The sequence below is a fragment of the Dipteris shenzhenensis genome, chromosome 21, assembly GCF_047967505.1.
Source record: "Dipteris shenzhenensis isolate YYH24624 ecotype China chromosome 21, Dip_SZ_1.0, whole genome shotgun sequence".
NCBI classification, from domain to species: domain Eukaryota; kingdom Viridiplantae; phylum Streptophyta; class Polypodiopsida; order Gleicheniales; family Dipteridaceae; genus Dipteris; species Dipteris shenzhenensis.
Window position 1 is genome coordinate 1,103,431 of NC_141616.1, and position 7,670 is coordinate 1,111,100.

Genomic DNA, 7,670 nt, shown 5'->3' on the forward strand with positions numbered 1-7,670 from the left:
AACATTCAGATGAAGGGATGTATATGGTGGTGTCTTGGCCTCCTCACAAACACCTTTTGCAAAGTGGGAAGTCTCAGGAGGAAAATAGCATACTGCGACGATGAACAGCAAGTCCTAACTGGCCATACATCAGATCTGAATCTAGAGGAATTTGGAATGTATGTCCCTCCTCTACCCAGATTTCCCCGAAAAGTGATGATGTGTTAACTATTGCTACCCCTCTTGACCTTCGTACTCCACTTGTATCCTTCATCTCATCTATGCATGCTGTCTCCCAATTGTATATTTGCTAACCATTGGTAGTGGGTGCTTTAGACTCTAGTGTGTCTTTGCATTAAAGACTATGGCTTGTCTTATGTAGGATCCTTAGCTCTCACCATAAGGTATCATTGAAATTCCAAATGGTACAAAATAGGGTCTTGGTATCTTGAGTCTCATAGACCCCATCCCCCTAAGTGGGTGGGTGGGCAGGTGTCCGATGGGAACCGATGAGTACTCACCCATCTTGTACCACTGCTCATTTCCCTTTCTTGTGAGCCATGTCTCATGGCTGTATTAGGATGCATCTCATCTCAACCTGTAGGGGTCTCTTTCATTTTCATGAGATTTTTGAGATTTACGTTACCATGCATTGCTAATGGATTTGATTGATCAATAGAGCATGAGTACATTTTTGTGTTAGCTCAATCTTGCCACATTGTAGATGGCATTATTAATTTTTACCATAGAGAAAATTGTGTAATGATAGTGTTCTAGCATGGATTTATTAATGTTCTGTACAATCCATACTTGTAGTTTTATGGTGTATCCAAGACCACCAATTTGTGAAGATATGATTTGTTTATATCATTTCAGCATTTGGAAGCTCACATGCATTTTGGACAGCTCATTACTTTTTGTTCCAATCAAGTCTCTTATACACTCTTATAGTTAGCTCCTTGACAAGCTGATGATAGATTCAATTGCATCTCTATCAACATAACTTTATACACTCTTATTGCACATTACCTTAAGTTTATATTACTTGAGCATTCAGGATATTCAAGTCATTTAGATTATTAGTCCTTCCTTATGGAATATGCACAACATTCTACTATGATGGCTTTTAAGGGTTGTTGGACATTACCACAAAGCAACGTCTCTTTTCTGCAAGTCCATACTTGCTTCTCCAATCCTCCCTACTATTATGTAGGGACATTACCACAGAGCAAAGTGTCCTTTCAGCAAGTACCATACTTGCTTCTCCAATCCTCCTTGCTATTATGTAGCCCTTGGATCCCTTTTTAATAGTGATTACATAGGCTTTTATGATTTGATAGAGCTTAAACTGCTTTAGCATATCTTATGCAATGTTATCACCTATAATTGTGTTTGGGCATACCCTTGTTTGTTGCAACTTCCTTTTGTTTATCTTCACATTCTATAGTTTCACTTCACTATAGTGATTAGTGACATGTTCAGCTTTGGCTCACCCATCTTTAGCATCTAGTGATGAACTAAAAGATTATTCATGGAGACATAACTGAGCAATTAGTCTTTGATCCAAGAGGACTTCTTTCTTTTTGGCATGGTTCGCTCTTCCCTTCAACATATCTTTTGATTGTATTCCCAAAGGCAAAGGATGATTTACAACTTAAGAGGGGGAAGTGAATTTTATGTACAAGATCTAAGTTATTGCACAAATGTTTGCTCCATAATTACTCTTCTCACTCTTGCTACATACTATGATATTTTCAATTTTTATTTTTTAGGCTTGGTTGCTATCATATGCACCAAAGAATCCCAAAAATATTTTACAGTTCAAGCTCTTCAAACATGTCAAGACTCATCACATTAATGGAAGAACTTGTCCATGTGTCTTTTAATGAGGATGCCGACCTCCCAATAGTTTTGCTCGATTGTCATTAGGCATGTTTGGGCAAATGTTATGGAATAGGAGCCCTATTTCTTTGGTTTACACCCTAAAGTAGGCTTCCATTCGTCGGAAAATGTGTGGGAACATCACTGCTTGTAGCATGGCAATGGTTACTTAAACTTGAGCTAGGTCTTCAATGACTTAATATGGTTGGAAGTCTAGTAGGTATTCCTCTCAAATTGGTATTTGGGTCTTTTGTGAATAGGAACACCTTGACTAGGAGCTAGCAAGGTCTTCCCCTTCGTTTTTTTCTTAATTCTGACTTTGACTTATTGAACCCATCAACAGATTTTCATTGAGTTCATAATTAAAGGGTAAAATCTTTGGTACAATGTGGCCTCCCAATTTGAACTACCTAGAGTCTTCCTCAAGTCCTTGGTTAGAGGACCTCCCAATTTGAACTACCTAGAGTCTTCCTCAAGTCCTTGGTTAGAGGAATTTTCAAAAGTTCAAGATTTGAAACCTATCAGCTAAATCTTGAATGGGAGAGTAGGGTCAAGTGATTATTATTGAGGTTCTCTACTCTAAGATTTGGGATATTTAGGTCGGTTCATTCTCTTGGGTCTATTTTTAGAGGGGCCTTATTTTAGATTGAATATCTAGGGTTAAGGGTGCTACATTCGGGCTAGTATAACCTTAGGCATGAGATCAAATGAGACTTTCTTATTCTTCTACTTTTTGATTTGAGAATTGGTTGACATATACCTTTGGTTCTTGATCAAGTAGGACAGGTTCGTAGGCCATAAATTGGATCATAGGCATACTCGAGCTTGATGGGGTACCTTTGACATCTCCTTGTCCTTTTGATGAATTGTACCTCTAGCTCTCGATCAAGCAAGATGGGTTAGAACACCATAAATTGAATAATAGTCATACTTGAGCTTGATGGGGTACCTTTGATGTCTCCTAGCCCTTATGATGATTTGTACATTTAGCCTTAAAGGAGGTGTTTCTGGTCTATGATTGATCGGTGGATCTAGCCCTAGCTTGGTAGGGTCATATAGTTTTTTCTATACATATCAATTTGGTGACCCCACCTACCACAATAGTCACGAGAGTTTTTTGGACACTCATTAGCATAGTGTCTCATATCATTAGAGGACCATCATATGGCATTCACATTTGGGACATCTAGCCTTCTATACTTAGCTTAATTATGTGTTTTCTTTAGCATGTTCAGATCCATGGCTTACATCGATGGCATAGTGGAACTTGTTAATCATGTTGCTGCTCTCCCATCGATTATAGTAGGGACTTTGAAAGTCATCTTTCCTACACTCTGTCATATTAGCTGAGTTACTAATAAAGTCTTCGAGTAACTTGACTAGACCTGGCTCCAATGCATGCCACTAAGAGAATAGATTTTGCATCATCACCAAGTCACTATCAGAACAAACATGATCTCAAACTTCTCATCTTGAGTGAAATCAGCAACCCTTTGAATGGATACAAATAGCTTGGTCTAGCTGGGCACACTATTTGGATTTGAGTGCTGGTTTTTCTTCGTGTGAGACACTAACATCCACCAATTTTGCATAATCTTAACCTTGGACCCAAGATGCAAGCAAGCAGTAGTGATCCTTTGTGCGAGGAGGAGGAGGAGGTGAGCAGGCTTGACCTAGAGATGGGCTTCTTCTTGTTGACCATCTTCTTGTCAAAAGTAGGGCTTTGGCCCGTAAGGAGGCCCTTTCCTTGGTGTAAAACCCACTTGGAAGAATCCATGGTGCAACTGGGAGCTCTCGAGATTGTTGCCTGCTCAAAGGAGAAGGAGCTATAGTGATGCAAGGCTCCTACATTGATTCTAGCCAGTGAGAAGCAAGACTTCAAAAGAAACGCAGTTAGGAAAGACAAGGAACTGTGCCAAAATCTTCCAGAGAGAAATTATTCAAGCGCCTTTCTCGTGATTACATTGATTCTATCAGGTATCCACATGAACTTGTCGACATGATGACGAGCATCAACCAAACGATCTTAGGAAGCCTATTGGACTATTTGGAGAGTTGTTCCAGTTGGAGAGCTATAACAAGTATAAACTTGAATTGATCATGTTTAATTTTTGCATCTCCAATTTCTTGCTGGCACTGGTGTTTTGAATTTAGCCAGTCCTAGCTTTCATATCCATTTTCTAGTTCCTTCTTCTCATTTTTCAAACATTATGCTCGAGTCCTACTCTCAATAATCAATGCAACATGCTCTATATGTAAATTTAAAGGAGGATTGGTCTAGAGGAGATGCACGATAGGGCTATTGTGGAGGAAAAGTATAGCTTAGTTGGGCTAGAGGAGAGGGTCCATGATGTGTTGAATGAGGAGAATAATGTGCACTTCGCTCTAGTTTGGGGTATGGGTGGCATTGGCAAGACCATCTTGCTCAAGCTATTCACAAGAGACTAGTTTCAGGAAACACGCTTTGTGGCAAATTGTGGAGATAAGGAGACCAGACAAATAGAATTTGAGCTCCTCAATGATTTAATGAATGAAAGTAATGTCAAATAAAATTCATATTTGATGATGTGAAGAATTATGACTCCATCACAAACGTTATAGATCCTACATCTCTTCAACCCATAAGTAGAATTATCGTCATGTCCAGGGACCGAAGAGTATTTCCTAACGAGAAGGAAGTTCTGATTTCTATGACATACAAGGCATGGAAAGCAGCTGCAAAGACATAAAAAAGAAAAAGAAACCAATAAATGAATTTTCTACAGTTTGAATCTCAATAGAGATTCAAATTGGTTGTTGCAGCCAATATTGTCTAACGAAAACTTGGTCTCCTGGTCATCCTATATAATTTATTGCTTTCAATTCCTATGCCATTGTTTGTAGATGCGTTGAAATTAGAGAGCTACACAGTAAATACTTGCTTGCTTACTTTGCAACACTTGCAACAAATGGGTATCATCTAACAACCTTCATTTTGCATGACGTTTTGTGAGGCACCTTGTCGGCTACTTGTCATCATAGTGTTCATACACCTTTACCAGATCGAGTCTACCAGCCTCTATAGAGCAAATTTCAACCACTTTACCAAGCGAACACAAAAGTTGGCAATCTCCTCGCATTCACCAATCAAGAAGCAAGCCACCTCATGAAACATTTATTGCTCCTGCATGCGAAGGGCATTGTAGCAATCATGCACCCTACGCCTTCTTAACATCTTGATTACTTCTTCCCAGAATTTTTCCCCATTGTACATGCAAAGATGACAACCAAGCACCTCTAGCGAAAGAGGAAGCCCACCACAAGCTTCACTAACTATGTTTGCTCGCTTGTCAAAATCTGGCATTGGAGAAGGCTGCTTAAAAGCACGAAGACAAAAGAGTCACAAGGACTTATTAAGTTTGTTTAAATTTTGATCAAGAGATCTTACAATGTATGTCACCTATCTTGGTGCAATATTTCATATGTAACGAGTTTGTTAATGTGAATAATATGTAAATTTGTACCGAACATTTGAGGTACGTAGCTTCGGTGTCAATACTCCTCCTATATAGGAGTGTTGAAATGAAAGAAAGACATGGTGTGTTTTTGATTGCGGGGTCTTGATGAAACTTGCCGCTTCCCGCCTTGATTTGGATGTACTAGTTCACTTATAAAATGGAATCTTTACAATTGCTTTTTACATGACTAGCCTTCTCAATTGATCGAGCCCCTCCAACTTATAGGATATATGAATATTGGGTCTTCCAGATGGAGGCTCGTCTCCTTCCCATCAGCATCCTTTTGCCATCATCAAAGGATAGTGTAAGGGAGGCAATGTCCAGCATGGAACACCCACTAGAGATTTGTGATGGCAGGCCACCGGGTTCCCTAACAGCCACACTATTTGCCATTTGAGAGAACATTGCCCACACCTCACATGCCATCTAGGAGCGTGGGACATCAAGTTCTAGAGCAATCGCTGAAAGGTGAGCGCATATTTGCAAGGTTGAGCTTGTAGGTGTCCTCTATGTATTTATGGAGCGAGGCATTTGCTGGATGTATAGCCCTCCACCCTAGCTACTAGCCCCTGTTTCTAAGATTCCCTAGGCAATGAGGTGGGTTTTCTATAACCGGGCTAGCTCACAACCAATTTCTTTTTCTAGCATTTCTTCCATAATCAGCAACCCACGGTTATCTAATTTGTAATGGTTGGTTTTTTCAAGCATTAATCATTTTGTTCTCTCTATACACACAAACTTTTGTTGTGAAATCTATACACAAACACACACACGCACACGCACACGCATGCACACACATTGTATCCTCCAAGCCTCTTTTGCTTCCATTTGCATGCCCCTTATTCTTCTAGAACCTTCACTCTTTCTCCAATTTACTACAACATCTTTGCCTCACACATGAGTACTTATTATCTTATGCACTCAAATACATTTGTACCCTACTACAATTTCATTTCGACTCCAGAACACTCATGGGTTTTGTCTTGACTTCTAAAATATTCTTTCTTAAGAAAAACTTGATGAGGGTTGCAATCTTATATTTTAATGTAGATGCTTCGATTCTTTTGAATGTCGATCTTTTGATTTCTCGACCTAAACATTTCGTACGTTCTTCAAGGTTATCACACGGCTTAGGATTTTATTGTTTGTTGACCAAGGAAGTGCATTTTTATTGCCATTGCCTTAGCATTGTGATAGTTCTCCAACCCCACACCATTTTTAAACAAAGTTATCAAATTATCCCCATCCACCAACTTCCATTTATTTATCCTCTATCTCAACATTAGTCAATTCACTAACCCTCTGGATCATCTTGAAGTCTACACTAATCAAGCCAGTATTGCTTTAAGTGTAGCTAAGCACATCCAATTAGTAGACTCATATCCTATGCATCTTTGCAAGCTGTTGTGTAACTTTTGAGCTCCATCAAGCCCAAGGGTTGCCCATTGCACTTCTTCGCAAAACTCCACTTTCCTTCAAGCAACCATGCCCTCTCACCTTGCTTCTACACCTCCACGAAGGCCCCCCCCCCCCCCCCCCCCCTCTTTATTGTTTTCCACATATGAATGACACCTATTACCAACTATATGCCCTAGATCTTATTTTGAAGTCCCAACTGCTTGATCCACAACCATTTAGCCAATCAAAGCTATTGCTCTGTCTCTCAAACCATCCCACCCTCCTTTTTTAGAGTTACTAAACCATCCCAAGGAATGAATGTACCCTTCTCTAGCCTTTTTTTCCACCTAAATGATATCGATCAAGTCCCAATGCAACTCCTTGAAATACCATACGCATGTGAAGTAAATTATGGAAGCTGAGGGGATATATTTACAAAAAATGCATATAGCATCCAATTGAGTAAATGAGTTGCAAATCTATGGCCATCCCCTCTAAATACCCATTTTACATACAATTTGCTTTAACAACTAGGCTTTTCTTCCTTAGACAACTATAGGGCATAATTCTAACCCAAAAGATCAACCAATAAACTAAACACATGACAAAATAGCCCAATTTTAGCTAGCCTAAGATCAAATAGCAAATCCATTAGCAAGGTTCTCCTTCAAGGCCTAAACGAAACCCAACCTGACCTCCCCCAAATGATTATAAATACTTCCTAGCTTTTCTAAACATGCAACCCAACTCTACCCCACTTTCCTTGTAGCACAGTCCAATCAACTCCATGGTTCTCTCGAGTAAGGTACCCTCGAGCCAAATTTTCTCACCTATTTGTATCACTCGTAACTCCTATCAAACCACCCTCCGACATACCCATTAAACAATAGTCTTAGCAAGCCCCCTCCAAAACAA